Here is a 15,412-nt window from a genome sequence, read left to right as displayed (position 1 = left end):
GAGGGAGGAAAATTTGGCCATTGGTATCTCAATTATTTTTCTGTACCAAGTGCTAAAATCAGGCATTAAAATGCAACACTTCCACCCCAAGGGGAAGACACACACACACACATACACACACGCACACATATATACACACACATACATACGCACGCACATACACACATACATACATGTGCATACACATATATACATATGCACACATACACACACATATACATACACACACACACACACACACACACACACACACGCACACACACATACGCATTCTGCTCTTTCATACGCACTCAAAATGGGAAACATCTGAGGAACAGGCAGCCGAAGCCCAGAGCATCCTCCCCCCCAAGCAGGGCTGCGTTTTCCCAGCAGGAGACTCCGCTCCAGGCTCCGAGCTCCAAGGCAAGCTCTCCAGGAGGGGAAACTGCCCAGCAGGGTTTATTAATTCACACAGAAGAAGGATCACGTGTCCCCGTCAAGGTCTGAGAGTGGGCAGTTGGAAGAACTGTCAAACGTGGAGGCGTGAGTGGGGCAGAGAAAGGGGCGGCAGAGACAGAGAAGGTGAAGGGACATGACTGTTCCATGGTCAGTGGCGAAATCAGCAAAGCTGAGGCCAAGTGCATGGGGTAGGGGAGCTCTCCTGTGCGCTGGAGCGGGAGGTGGGACGGACTAAGGGAGCAGGCTTCGGACAAGGATGGACCTGCTTCTGAAGTCTGACCGAGGAAAGGCCCTCCCTAGGGGCTGCCTCCTTCCTCCTGGGAGCCTGTGAAGACCCGCAACAGCAGTCCAGCCCCGAGTAGGGGTGACCCTTTAAAATCATGACCCCCCAAGCTTTGCTCTCGGCGCCTCCAGCCACCATCTTGGACTCCTCCCTCCTTCATAAATGGCTCAAAGGCCCTGGGGCTCCTTGTCCCTGTCCCTCCAGTCACACATGCCCTTGGGAAGGGCTCTCCTTCTCCACCTTCCTGGCTCCACACTTGGAATAAACACTGCCAGGGCCAGGAGGCTGGGAAGGCGGCGGGGAAACAGGACAGGGCCGGCCGCGGTCCCCACCCCAAGAGGTGCTCCAGGGAGGAGGCAGGTGTGCCAACAGCCACTGTGAAGCAGCCCGAAGGCCTGTGGGCGCTTGTCTGAGTTACAATGGGCCTGCACTCCCGTGCTCACGGGTGTCGCTGGCTCTGAGCCCTGCCCTGTGAAACCGCGCGGCCACTCCCTGGGGGTCTGCGCGGCCTGCTGTTCCCCAGGGGGCCCCGGGCACTTGCTCACGCGCCTCCAGACAAGCCTGGTGGGTCCCCTGGGCCGCGACGGGACCACTCCTGCTGTGCTCCCAGGTGTCCGCCGAGTACACGACCTTTGTCTTCGGTCACTGCCAGTCCCCACCCGGGCTCGCAGTCAGTCCCGCTGAGGTCTGCTGTCCTTCCGTCTTCCGCGGCTGAGACCTGCGAACCTCAGAAGGCCAGGCTGCTCTACAGTGTGAAGGAGGGGAAGCTGTTTCATTCCCGTCTGGTGGAAAAGCCCAAAGCAGAGCCCCCGCACCCAGAGCCTCACGCTGCTCAGCGAGCCCGCGTCACCTGCAGCCCGTGCCTCGGGGGTGAGTCCTCGGGGGGCCGGCTCAGGAGCCCAGCCCTGGCATGGCCCCAGCTAGCAGGTGGGGAGTTTTCCTTTTGACAGCGGCGTCTTCCAGAAGCCTTGGACTCACAAACCGACAGCAACACCTGCCAATCCTAAGGCTGGCGTCTGTGTGGTCCTCCCGGTGCCCCGCGCTCAGCAGGTTCTCCAGAACTGTGTTCAATGGACAGTCAGATCTTAAGTGAGAGGGTGAACATGTTAAGAATGGTGATTCTCAAATTCTATCATTTTTTAAAGTTTGGAAACTACCAAAAGGTAGGAAAAAATGGAAAACTTACAACAAGCCCCTACAACCCCAGCGCCTGAAGGCAACAGCAGTTTGTGTTTCTGTGTATTTCCCTTTAGTCCTTGGGTACCGTTTTTCAGGAAGATCCTTCTGCAGGGGCGGCATGGGCCTGCGCTGAGCCAGGCAAATACACCAGAGGGAGGTGGAGAGGAGAAGTCTGAATGGGAATCCACCAGGCCTGGTAATAATGGAGAGGAAGGAAGGGCTGGGTCCAGGCTGCCTCCTTCTGGTCCTCAAAGATCCACTGAGGGAGCTTTCTGAGGAAGAGGGGTCAGGAGGAGAGAAATGCTCCTGGATAGTCAAACCAAGAGTTCGGGATTCAGGCTGTGGCGGGGGCAGTGGAGGGGGGGGGTCGCGGGTTGGGTCCAGGAGTAGGTGGGGAGATAGATGTGGGACAGGGCCCTCTTGCCCCCACCCCCACCCCGAGAGTCAGGACCGTGTCCAGGAGCGTGGGAAGCTGCTGACGGACCGTCTGACAACCGACAGCAGGTAAATCCCGCTAAGTCCTGGCTCACCCGTCTTCTCATTCTCATCTGCCCAGCATCTCCCACTCCCGCTCCAGCTCCTCTCTGCGCAGACCCAGCCGTCCAGGCAGGCTCCCAAGGCTCTCCATGCCGGCTGCGTGACCGCCCCGGGTTCCCCACTGAGGAACCTGTCAGGCCTTCAGGACCAGCTGTCTGACCATTTTGTGACCCGAAAGAGGAAACTCGCTAAAGCCTGGCCTGCACGGTGTGGTCTGAGGGAGACCCAGGTTCCCCGCTGCCCCACGAGCATGACGTGGCCGTGGATGGCCTGAGCACCCGGAGGGGTGACGGGACACAGGGTCCCCTCACGGCCTGCCTCTGACCCTCTGAATTAGGACCTGGAGCAGTGCTTTCACATCCTGGGTTTGCTCCTCTCACTTGGTTAAAAAGAAGCAGAGACTGGTAGGGGGCAAACTGGGAAGGCAGAACCGGAGGCACCGTGGTCCGGTGGCCGAAGGCGAGCAGGCTCTGCAGGACCCCGTGGGCCGGGCCCCTCTGGAGCGAGCGCTGTGCCCCCCCCCCCCCCGGGTCTGCTGAGTCCGGGAGCGGCCGTTCTCAGGCCCGAGTGTGGATGAATGTATCGGATCCTGCCTCAGCACCAAGGAGCCTGGGGAAAGGGAGACGGGTACTCAGCAGCAGCTGAACTCAGGAATGGAAAGAAGGGATGGGGAGACCGGGGGTGGGGGTTCCTCAGCCCCAGGAGAGGAACTGGGTCAGGCCCAGGGCTTGGCATCGGACAAACCGCATCGGTGTTCCATCTGAGCTTCAAAACAACCCCACAAAGTATGATTATTCCCATTTTACCCATGAAATCCTTCCAAGGCTCAGAGAGGGGACGTGACTTACTCAGGATCACACAGCTGGAGGAGCCAAGTCTTCAAGTCCATTTTACCTGACTCCAAATTCCCAGTTCCTTCCAGATCGCTGCACTGTGGGGACCTGGGGGTGGAGGCGAGGCTGGGGCTCCTGGCTGTGCCCGGGGCCTCCAGCCTCTCCCATCCTCTGTCTTGTCAGCAGCAAGGTGACCTCAGCTCTCACCAGGAGCTAAAGCTGATCTGAAGTTGCCATTTGTGGAAGGGCTTTGGGGAGATCTCTGGGCAGAGGAGACTTTTCCCTTATGCAGGGGCAAGAGAAGGAATTAGGGCTGCCTTCAGTGGGGCAAAAAAAAACAGACTGCTGGCTGACGCCAGCCAGATGCAGAGGCCCTGGGAAGTGGATGGCTGTCGGGCCCCCACGTCCACAGGGGAAGGCTCGGGACCCCTCGCCCAGACTCAGCGTCGGGACTCCAGAGCCTGCCCCTCGCCTCCCAAGCCCTCCCACCTCCTCCTCCGGCCCCATAGCATCCTCAACACCCCTGTCAGAGCTAAGGGTGTGGTGGAGGTGGGGGGCAGCTCCTGAAACAGATAAGAGGTAACTGCCCGCCTTTGACTCCTCTTGATGTGAAAATGGGACTGGAATGACTCACTCTGGCTGAAAGGTTAGTTGAAGGTTATTACAGGAAAATTGTTATTCATACATTTTTTCAGTGCAGCCGGATAGCCTAAAAGATTAAATTCACAGAGTGCATAATGACCCATCAGAGCGGACAATGGTAGGGGCGTCCCCGGGGAGGGGAGATAACGGAACAGAGACTTCTCTGAATAATTCATGCTCCAGCAGACCAGGCACTAACAGATTACACAAGGATTTTCATTAGAAAGAAGGGAGAGAGTAGCTCTGAAAGCAGCTGGGCGTGCTCCTCAGCACCGTGGGCAGCGCTGGCCCAGTTGCCTGTGGCCTCAGTCAACGCCGGTTCCCACACCTGGGGGGGTCCGAGGAGGGGGGCCGGCGGGATGAGGAGCACTGCTGTTGTCACAAGGCAGGCGGGTGACAGACAGCCCACCCCTGAGCGGGTCTGGGTGACCTGGCTTCATCCCAGCCTTGAAGCTCCCGAGAGGCCGAGGCCAGGTCACTACGGGGGCTCTGTCTGTGTTTCAAGTGCAGGGACGGGTGTGGAGGCGTCTACCAGGAGGGGTGTGACGGGTGTCCAGACAACCCCACTTCTCACCCAGAATGACCACACTTCTGTGGGCGGGAGGAGAAGCAGGGCTGGAGCACCCCCGCCCCCGCGGCGGGGGCAGATGCAGTCCCGCAGCCCCCGTCAGTCGTGTGTCCGCGGCCACAGGGCAGTGTCTCGGGGCCGCTGCCCCTGCTGCGTCTCAGCAGGTTCCATGCGGGAGGCCCTGAAGATCTCCCCAGAGCGCTGAAGGGAGGTAACATCTGGCAACCCTTGTAACATGACGATGAAAACTGCGGCAGGCTGATTTCTCTCCAGTCCACCCTACCTTCTGCCACGTCGAGCTAAGCCAGGGACAAGATCAGCTGTGCTCTGCAGACACAACGCCACTCAGCTGGCCCACCAGTTCCTGGAAACGAAGGATGCAGGAATAAAGCTCACCTATGTGCCCCATGGGAACCTGGAACAGATAGGCCACGGGTGGACATGAACACACACACACGCGTGCGCACGCAACCAAGGGCAAAGGCCCGCCCATCCTCCGACCCTCCCGCAGAGCCCTGTGTGTCCCCTTCAGCTGCGCCTCAGTCTGTGGCTGCCTGGCGTCTCCAGCGGCGCTTCAGCTGGCTGGGTGTCTTCCCGCGTCCAGCCTCCCCCGCCCCAGGCACTCCACGCCCCACTGCGGAGCGCGAAAATACTGCCCTCGCGGCTCGGTGCCTTCTAGGTGCACGCGAGTCAGGGCCAGCGGGGCAGCCGGCACTTCCGTAATTCCCGGAGATGAACAGCCTATTTATACTTCGTCATCGAGAAGGTCTCCACTCCCCCTTCAAGGTGTGATCTTAGCAGATCCCAGAGGGTTACACGAAGGCATCTGGGTGCAGAAACTTAGGAAACTTTTTGCTCTCATAACAAGTACCAGCATCGAGCCCAGCTCAGAAAAGGAACTACTGAGAAAAATGTACACAGATTATAATCCAGTCTTCACATGAGTGCCTGTAAAACCGGTGACACCTGAACAATCCATGGGTTATGCCTGTGTCAGTGTCCCAGTGGCGACGGCGTCCTGCAGCTGCACAGGGTGCTGCCCTTGGGGAAACTGGGTGAAGGCTGTAAAGATCTCTCCGTGTATTTCTTACAATGGCCTGCGAACCCACATTATCTCAAAGAATTAAAAAAACAAACAAACAAGCAAGCAAACAAAAAAATCTTTTCCACTGAAACATCCTCCCCAGAGCTGCCTACTAGCCCTCTACTCTCTGTTTTCCATCATCTTAACAAACCAGATCCCACGACACGAACAGAGGGCATTTTCAGGAGAGGTCAGGGAAGAGAGCCTGTGAGGCCAACGGCAGCGTTAACCTCGGAGTTTTACCATCAGAGACCCGTGTGGTGACCCCACACGCGTCTGAGCTCTCAGCATCTTTACCGGCCCTGCGTGTGCCTCTTCGATGTCCAGGGACAGACAACGTGACTGCCCACGGAGGTCGGGTCCTGTTTGTGTGCACACAGCCCCGCCTTTGGGAGACCCACCCCTTTCCCGCACCGTGTGGTCCGGGAGGCGCCACAGCCTGGTGCCCTGGACTCTCCGACTCCACGGGGCACACGCGGCCCCGGCTGCAGGCATGCGCACGTGGCCCGAGCTCGACCAGGCAGGGCCTTGCAAGGACTGGCCTGCTGGAGCTGCTTTCTGCCCGAGTCGGGGTGCCAGCGCGTGTGAAGCTGAGGCTGCCAGCAGTCACCTTCCCCGACCACAGGGAGAAAGGTCAGCCTCGGCGGCAACGAGCGGAGCCCCCAGATGGCAGCGATCAGCTGAGACAGGAAGGGCAGGGAGAGCCCTCGTCAAGAGCCTTGGTCCCTGTCCACGCTGCCACGCCCGCCTGGCCCTCCTGGGCACTCCCCAGAGACGGTGTTCCGTGACAAGCCCCCCTTCTAAAAGCCAGTCTGCGCTGGTTTCCGTCACACGTAACTCCGAGGGCTGTGCCTTCTACAACCCCCTGACTTGATCATTCCTTCACAGCAATAGAAGAATGGCAGGAGAATCCAGGCCTCCCACACCGTTCAGGCCGACAGGTCATGTAGACTGTCCAGGAGAGGAGAGGCAGGGTGTTAGAGAGCCGCCAACGCCTCTCCTGGAGAACGGAGGGAAGGGGCCGCAGTCCAGGGCAGGCTGCCCCCAACCACGCAGTTCTGACTTCCTTTCCTTAAGCGTCCTCTAGATGAGTCGGCACAGTAGCACAAAATCTCCCCCAGTGTTTTCTTCAGGTTAAAAATAAGTTATTCTCTTTGTAGGACACCTTTCTGGGTATCTTCCCTCTAACTGCCCCCAGCATACACGCACCACTGAGTTCGCTGTGGTTTACCTTCCGGGGTACGCCACAACCTTCTGCTCTGTTTTATTCTTATTTTCACAATTATAACACCGTCTCTGCACAGATTTGGTGGTGCCATATAATCTCACCCGTGAATCAGCGGACCCTCCAGCTTCTGAGAGAATTTTTGGAGACAAGGTCGCTTAGACGAGGGGTGGGTACCAACTCCAGATGGACCAATCCAAACCGCGTCCAGGGCTTGGGGGCTGGAGCCACGAGGCAGCATGAGTGAGCCTCTTCGTGTGGCTGTACCTTCAGCGAGCAGCCTCGCCCCTGGGCCTTGGGGCTGTCCATCGCCCCGCGGGCCACAGAGGAAGAGGGTGCAGCTTGACTGGCAAAGGTGGAAATTAAGCCCTTCTTGGGGGCAAGAGATGGAGGGAGAGCAAAGGGCTTCTTGCCCTGACCTGTCTGTGAGGTCAGGAAGCCTGCTTCCCTTTGAATTCTGTTAGATGTCCTGTGTCCTTAAGCATCTCCCCTTTCCCCTTTTAAGTCAAATCCGGATGGTTTCTGCCCCCCTGCAGCTGAGGAATCCCCTAGAATGCACTTAGGTTCTTGCTAAACTCTGCAAGGCTCCCTCCAGCCTCCTCTCCATTCCTTGTCCTCTCTCCCCTTCTCAGTCACCTGTGTGATCTCTGACACACACGCATCATGCAGAATATCAAATACAGGTCAACGGATGTCACCATGGCAGGACAAGCAAAAGCAAAGGAAAAGCCCACGTTTCTCCAGGCTTGTTCGTAACCGGACACAGCCGCGCGTCCTGCCCCTGCTGCTGGCGGTCGGGAAGGTCAGCCCACGCTTCGGCGTGGGAACCTCTTGTTCCCACCGAAGCAGCTGAGGTGGGAATGTTTCCTTTAAGCAGACACGTGTCAGCCTCCGCCTGAAACAAAGACCCTCCGCCGGCACGGACCGCCGCAGAAACGGGGCCGTGTGAGACGTCTCTGCTGAGGCGGTGATTTTTCTCAACTGCCAGGCACCATTTTGGAAGGTTGCTGTGGGAGGTTGGTCTGCACTTTAAAGACAGCTGAGACACGTTCAAGGCTGAAGCTTTTGAAAAACAAAGCGCTGGGAAGGTTTCAGGACGGGGGAGGCGTGAAATCAAATGACCCACTGAGGCTAAATTACCAGCCTCACAGAGCGTTTGCAGAATACCATTCCGCCTGGGCCTGGGGCCACCGCTCTTTTGCTTGCTCTTCCAATTAATTATTGTGTTTTAACACTATCTCCGAAGATAATTGCCTGTCAGTGTATCAGGATGTGACACCTCGGGGTGAGCGACGCCTTGCGCTCCGTCTGTCAGCACTAACACACGCACGGCGGGGAGAGCCCGCCTGCCTCCCTGTGACCAGCCAAGGCTTGGAGCGTCGCATCCTTCTCTTCCGCAAAGATGCTGCCTCCCCAGCCACGCTCAGCTCAGCCTGATGTGGGGAGGGGGCAGGAGAGCACCTGGCCTCCCGATCGCCACCCCGACTCTGAGGACGGCTTCTTTCCAATAGATCTGTGTTCGCTAATATGACTTGGGGGACTACAGAATAGATAACAAAGGAGATGGGTTTGTTTTTTTTTGCCACCTATCCCATCATCCCACCGAAAGAAAAGGTATTGCTTAACAGGCTTTGTAATTACAGAGCTGGTAAAAAAAAAATTTTCAAAATCCATCATGGTTGGAGGGGTCTTCTGTATTCTTTAAAGCAAAACAGGAGAGCAATGGAATGCTATCCAGCGTTAAAGCCTGCTGCATTAAATATTTCAATAGGAGAAAGACAGAAACTCCCACTCCGAATTAAACTGAACCCATTTGGTGAACGTGTGAGCATCATACGGAATGAGTGCCAATTAAAGTGACAAGTAGTGGGCCTGGCACCGAGTTCTCGATTGTTCTGAGGGCGGCTTCCCCAGCGTGGCCGGTCGGTGCTCTGGGGGACATTGAAACGGATCCACGAAGTGCGACCTGGGGTTCTTCTGAGAAACAGAGTCTCATCCAATACCTCTGAGTTAATTGGCATTTTATTCTCATTAAAGTCTCTGTCACAACCTTTTGTTTTACTTTATTTTTGTACTTCTGAGGAAGCTACGATCACAATGTCTTCTCTGCAGCTTTTGGGCAGCTCCAAACAAACTCGGTGGTGCCACACAATCCCCCAGCTTGGGGGACAGACTGCCAGCCAGCGTGCTCCCAGCTGCAGAACAGAAAGGAAATGGACTCACTGATGGCACTGAAATTTTTCTCCAAAGCCCAGTTTGCTTCCTGTCTCCTTGGGTGAGTGGCCCCCTCGGCACACAAGACTTGCCCCGCAAGGATGGGGAGGACTCCCCTGAGACGAGAGAGCGGGGGTCTTGGGCAGATGACAAGGTTATTCACAGCGCTAGGCCCTGAGGTGGATGCGGATTTGCAGCCTAGGCATCAGAACACTGACCCAGAGCGAGTACTGGGACGCCTATGGGCACGGCGGGCCCTTGGCTCCGTCTGCTTAGGAAGTCCCTGAGCGCTTGTCCTAGTTTTCCTGTCTTCATCTCCAGGTGGCTGGGGCCAGTGGTGGCCTTCTCAGGAGGGTTCAGCCTCTCCCAGTAACTTGGACAAGCCATATAATTAGGGCCATGTGCCCCACCCACTGTGGTCTCCACCAAGTGCCTCCTACTTTCATATGGACTTTCAGACTCTTAATTAACCAAAGAATGTTTCTCTAGGAACCACTGGGTTCAGACCGCTGTTTCCCAGACAGAGACTCACAGACACAGAAAATAAACTTATGGTCACTGGGGGGATGGGGGAGGGAGGGATAAACTGGGAGTTTGGGACTGGCTGATACAAACCACCATGCACAGAACAAGCAAGGTCCTCCTGCGCAGCACAGGGAACTGTGTTCAATGGCTTGTAGCAACCTGTAGAGAAAAAGAAGATGAGAAAGAATAGGCACACACGTGTGTGTGTGTATAAATACACACATACGTGAATAGCCGTGCTGTACACCAGAAACTAACCCAACATTGTAAATCAACAACAAAACAGACTGCTGTCCCGCCATCCTTAGACTCACACCCCACAAACAAGCCCCACAGACGGCCTCGCCCACTCCTGACCCCACTCTTGTCCCACAGAATGCGCTGATCCCTTCACGGCGCCCAATGTCCCCAGCTTCCTCAGTGTTCTCGGTACACAAAGGCCTTAGCGCTCAACAGTGTTAACTCAGACTGTGCTGGCTCCTGGTGCTTACCACCCATCCAGCACACGTCCGCTGCAACCACCCCCAAGGCATCTCCTCCCAGTAACTGCGCTTCGGGGAATCACCAGGAAGGCCTCCTGTGAGCGCCCCAGAGGTCCATCCTGCTCCCAGATGAGAGGGTCGTCCGCGACCGCCAGGGATCAGCTCTCCCACCAGGTCCGCACTGGGAATCACACCCACCGCCTCCCAGCAAGGTTCCCTGCCCTCACCCCTGCTCCCTGACAGCCACCGTGGGGCCCAGGGTCCCCCCAGGACCCCGCCTGCCTCCTCCGCTCTGAGGGCCACTCTGCCACCTGCGCTCCCGAACAGCATTGCTGGGAGCCCCGTGGAAAGAGCTCCGTCAGCCCTGGCCCCCACCCTCACTTCGCGGCGTTCAGACGCGGGCCAGGCAGAGGGCTCCCGCTGCTCCCCCCACGGTCCGGCACATCTGCTCTCAACACCCACGTCCAGACCTCCCACCCACGCCCTCTCGCCGGCGCCGCCAGCTCGCCCAGGGTCTTGCCAGCCTGCCAGTCCCACGGACACAGGGAGACACTGACCCCCTTCGGGCCCAGCTGGAATCCGAGCTCAAGGTCTGAGCCACATTTCACAGCTCGCGGGGCCAGCCCATGACAAAGACTGGCACGAGCCGCCCTGTGACCTCACACCCCTTTCAGTGCGGAGCCTTCGCCGGGCGCTCCGCAGCCTGGCCGAGTGAGAGGCGCCATTTCACCGCCTTGAGTTCACTCCTGAGGCTGTGATCTGTCTTCTTTTCGTCTCATCTTCGGGCTGTCTGAGGGCAGTTCCCTGGTACAGAGGAGACCCTCAGTGGTTACCAAGGACTGAGCAGGGTTGATGAGGGACACTCAGACTGAGATGCCACAATCTGGAAGTCCCCAAAGGCCCTTATAAAACCACATTTTGGTAGATCCTGATTCAGGAGGTCTGGAAGAGGTGCCTGCAGATGAGGGTGGGTGACAAGCACCAGAATTCTGATCGGCTCCGGCCTTTGGAACGACTGGCCCGGCACTAACGCCTACCTCCAGATCATGTGACTGTTCCCAGGCGCGGGACGGAGTGGGGCGAGCCCGGATTCTCTCCTTGGCTGGGCCCCCATAGAAACCCCTGGACATCTCCTCCCCCATGGCTCCTGCTTCACACAGGACATGTCATGGACCACGTCCGACAGACCACGTCTGCAGCTCCGTCGAATTCCACTGTGAGGTCTCCTTGGCCAGCTCTGTGCCTCCCCTGACTCCCTGACCTTGAGAGGGAGAGATTGGGAGCAGGTATCAGATGGCACAGGACGGTGCATTGCCAAAGCTGAATGCAGAAACAATGACTTAAAACCAGCAGCTCTTGGAGTAAATGCACCAGTTGTCTGGAGGTCAGATTTGAAGGTGAAAAGGTTCTTTGAGAAAACCGAGATGGGTGGAATCCACTGGGGATCTCAAAGCCTTAAAGCTGAATAAAGGCACTAAATAATGATGGTGAACACTCCACTCTTCTTAATGCAACTTCTTTCTTATACAGTCATGTCATCCACCAATGATTCTGCAGGATAGACTGACTCATCCCATTTTACAGCTAAGGAAACCAAGGCTCAGAGAGATGAGTGCACTTGCCTGATGCTCCCTAACCAGGAATTCCTGTGGCTGAGCCAGCAGGTCTGGCCAACTCCCAGTTTCGAGCTCCCTCACCTCCCTGCTCATGTTAGACCCGCCAGAGAAGAGAGAGGGTGAGCAAGACCCCCCCCCCCGCTGTGTGGGCAGGCGGCCCCGGGTCATCACTCTTCAGAAACGTCCAGCTTGGAAGGACTCCTTCCGAGACTGAGGTCATTCCAGGAGATGCCAGCACACATTCCTCTCTGTAGCTGAGCACCCCCCCGGAGCACGGAAACCTCGCTCCCCAGGAGCGTGTGGAACAGAGTCGTCTAGAAACGCCCTCCCCACCGCCCTCCCCCGCCTTCCTACCTGGAGACGCCGCGGCGCCTCTGGGCGACCTGGCCTGCTTTCCACCGTCCCTCCTCTTCTCAGAGGACAGAGACCAGTGGCGACCTGGAGACCCATTCTGGCATTTTAATCGGAACAGAAGAATTGGAGGCCAGAGGGCTCTGTGCTGACAAGACAAAGGCCACATTGAGGGCTGCAGGCAGCCGGCAGAGAGGAGTCACAGCCGTGTCCAGCTTAATGGCAGACAGACACAAAAGGGGTTAGTCACCCGAACTAAGTTTAATGATTCTACAGTGCGCGCTCTGGGCCCTGTGGGGTTGTTCTGTCTATTTCTGGGGACGCCGGCCCACGCCCTCCCCTGGTGACCTGAGAGCGCCCCCAGAACTCTCTTGCAGCTGTCCTCCAGCGCCGCCCCACTGCTGGGCTTCATGCTCGTTCTCAGACACAACTGGAAATTCTTCAGCTGTTGCAAAATGGGTCATTTGGACCCAAATTCCGGACTCTGAGTAAGGTCGCATGGTGGAGCCCCCTTGGCTGGAGGATGGATGCTGTCACTATGCCTCTGGGCTGAAAAGGCCCCGCTAGAGGCGGGCGGCAAGTACTCAGATCAGTGCGGCTGGGGCAGGTCTCAAGCAGCGTCTGGCCCACGCCCACGTGAGAACCCGCGGCCCTGAGTAGGGGCCGCGGCGCCATGACGGCAAACCCACACAGGCCCACCCGTTCACAAAGCCCATCGCCGGAGCCTTCCTTTGCTGGGCCTGCAGAGACCGGATGGCCTTGGTCATGGCACTGGGCCATTTCGTAGGCAGCAAAGGCTGCGCAGCCCTTGACCTTTGTCTTTTGTCTGGGTCTGCTTGATGCTTTTTAAATTTGTGTCCTTAGCAAGCTCAGTCCTTCATTCCCCAGAAAGGTACTGAGCACCGACCACTCCAACGCTTACCGGGCACTCCCAAGAGCAGTAATAAGTGTGCAACAGGCCCTGCTATAAGACCGTTATCCACAACAGCTAATTGATCCTCAGCATGATCCCGGGAGTAGGTGAGCTGGTGATAACCTGCAAGAAAAGACTAAAAACCAATGAAAGCCAGATGCTAAGTTCCCCAAAGGTTGCCTCATAAAGTTAACGACGAAATTTCCGTTTACAAACTCAACCTGATCACCCAGGAGACACCCCCAGGCTCTTCCACTTTGCAGTCCCCTCACACACACACTCCTTTTTCGTCACCTGGGACCAAGCAGCCTTCCAAGTGGAAGAAACATTCTCTTGCTCACAAGATTGCCCAGTGTCACGAGGCTCAGACCACAGAACAGGGCGGGGCTGCTCTTAAATATGAGCTGCCCCCAAAGAGACCCCCCTGAACATCCCGGGCAGGTCCACTGGCCCCCAGCGAACTGCAAGAACCGCTTTAGTCGCCACGTGTTGTCTCCCCACTGTGCTGCAGGTGTGGTGGCTGTGCGGCCGATGTCAGTGCTGGTGAATGTGTGCGTGCGTGCCCGAGCAGAGGGTGGATGGATGGGTGTGTGCACGCATGCCCCAGTGGATGGATGGATGGATGGACGGATGAGTTTTTCAGATTTTAGAGACTCTGAGAAATTCCTGCTCATAAGAATCCCTAAAATGCCACCTCTCCAAAATGTCTAAAGTTCTACCACTGAATTTTAATCATCTCAGGCTGCACAGTCCAATGTGGTAGCCACCAGCCACATGTGACTATTTAAAATTTAAATCTACACCATTTACAGTAGCTAAGCCATAGTAGCAACCTAAACAAGAAAGAAATAATGCCATTTGCAGCAACATGGATGCACCTAGAGGTTATCATTCTAAGTGAAGTAAGTCAGACGGAGAAGGACAAATACCATATGATATCACTTACATGTGGAATCTAAAAAAAAATGATATAAGTGAACTTACTTACAAAACAGAAATAGACTCACAGACATAGAAAACAAAGTTATGGCTACCAAAGGGGAAGGGGGAAAAGGGATAAATTAGGAGTTTGGGATGAGCGGATACAAACTACTATATACAAAACAGATAAATAGCAAGGTCCTACTGTACAGCACAAGGAACCATATTCAATAGCTTGCAACAATCTATAATGGTAAAGAACCTGAAAAAGAACATATATGTGTGTAAACTGAATCACTATGCTGTACACCGAGACTAAACAACATTGTAAATCCACTATACTGCAATTTAAAAAAAGTTTGGCAAATTAAAAAAAAAAGTTAAATCTAAATTAACTAATATAAACACAATTAAAAATTCAGTTCCTCACTTGCACTATCTCCATTTCAAGTGCTCAGCAGCCGCCAGTGGTTGGTGACCACCGCAGCGGACAGCACAGGTACAGAACATTTCCTTCACTTTCTACTGGACAGCACTGCTCAAGGGAACCATTTCTTAAACCTTTTTTGGTTCACAGACCAAGGGCAAATCTGATAAAAGATACGGATTCAATCCCTAAGAAAAAGGAGCGTGAGTACATGAACTGTAACCAGACTCAGACCTTCAGTGAACTCGGGCTGAGTCACCTGCGCTCAGTCTGAATCTTCCTGAGAACTGTCTCTACGCGAGTGTGTACGAGTTTAGCACCGCGCGGCGGGGCGCAGGCCGGCGAGAGGGAGCTGGCTCGGAAGTCACGTGGACTCCCCGAGCGTGCGCTTCGCCTGCAGCGTGAGGGTGCAGACGCCTGCTCCGGCGCCCCTGGCGGGAGGCACGAGGGTCGGAGGAGGTCAGCCGTCAGGAGGGGCCGCGGCGAGCCTGGGGCTGTCCCGGAAACCTTGCTCTCCCAGCGAGGAACACGGGAGCGCAGCCCCGCGCGCACGCGCACGTACACACGCGCACGTACACGCGCACGTACACACGCACGCACGCACCACTGCGCTTTAAGGGCTAGCGGCGGCCCTGGAGGCGCTCGGCCACGTGCCCAGCATAGCACTGGGGGCGCAGAGAAGTCTCAGGCGTGGCTTCCCGCCCGCGGAAGACTCCAGTCTTGCTGCAAGAGCAGAGCATCGCCCCAGAGGGCGAGGACAGTTCCAGAGCCAGCTGTCGCCGGCCGGAGGGAGACGGGCCCCGCCTCAGGAGGGCTGTCTGCGCAGGCGAGGGCCTGGCGGCCGCTCTCCCGCCCCCCTCAGACCAGGAGAAGGGCGGCCCCGGGGCGCTCAGCCACTTGCCTGAGGAGCAACAGAAAGTCGCACGCCTGGGGCACCTTCGGACGCCCACCCCGCACCTCGCCCCTCACTCTCAACACGGAAGAAACGCACACACGTGCACACACGCACGCGCAGGCGCACAGCGCTCTCCGTCGGCCAAGACGGGCTGGAGAGGGAGGGTTAACCCGGCCGCGTGCGGGGCGCCCCGAGGAGGGGCGCGTGAGTCGGAGGGCTCTCTGGGCGCCCCGGCGAGAAGCCCTGCTGTCGGCCAGCTGTGCGACCTCGAGCAAGTCA

At 56.8% G+C, this 15,412-nt stretch overlaps 1 long non-coding RNA gene across 1 annotated transcript; it reads right to left on the bottom strand.

The window, feature by feature from the left end:
• Positions 1–382: 382 nt before the first annotated feature.
• On the bottom strand, positions 383–3,438 carry LOC135319582 (uncharacterized). The gene is made up of 4 exons (XR_010378353.1): positions 3,286–3,438; positions 1,908–2,093; positions 1,572–1,782; positions 383–1,466 (listed from the first exon to the last, which is right to left on the bottom strand). It is a non-coding gene; the product is annotated as an uncharacterized LOC135319582 (long non-coding RNA).
• Between the last annotated feature and the right edge of the window lie 11,974 nt (positions 3,439–15,412).

The sequence above is a fragment of the Camelus dromedarius genome, chromosome 29 (genome assembly GCF_036321535.1).
Source record: "Camelus dromedarius isolate mCamDro1 chromosome 29, mCamDro1.pat, whole genome shotgun sequence".
Lineage (NCBI taxonomy): Eukaryota > Metazoa > Chordata > Mammalia > Artiodactyla > Camelidae > Camelus > Camelus dromedarius.
This window is presented reverse-complemented; position numbering and strand designations above follow the sequence as displayed.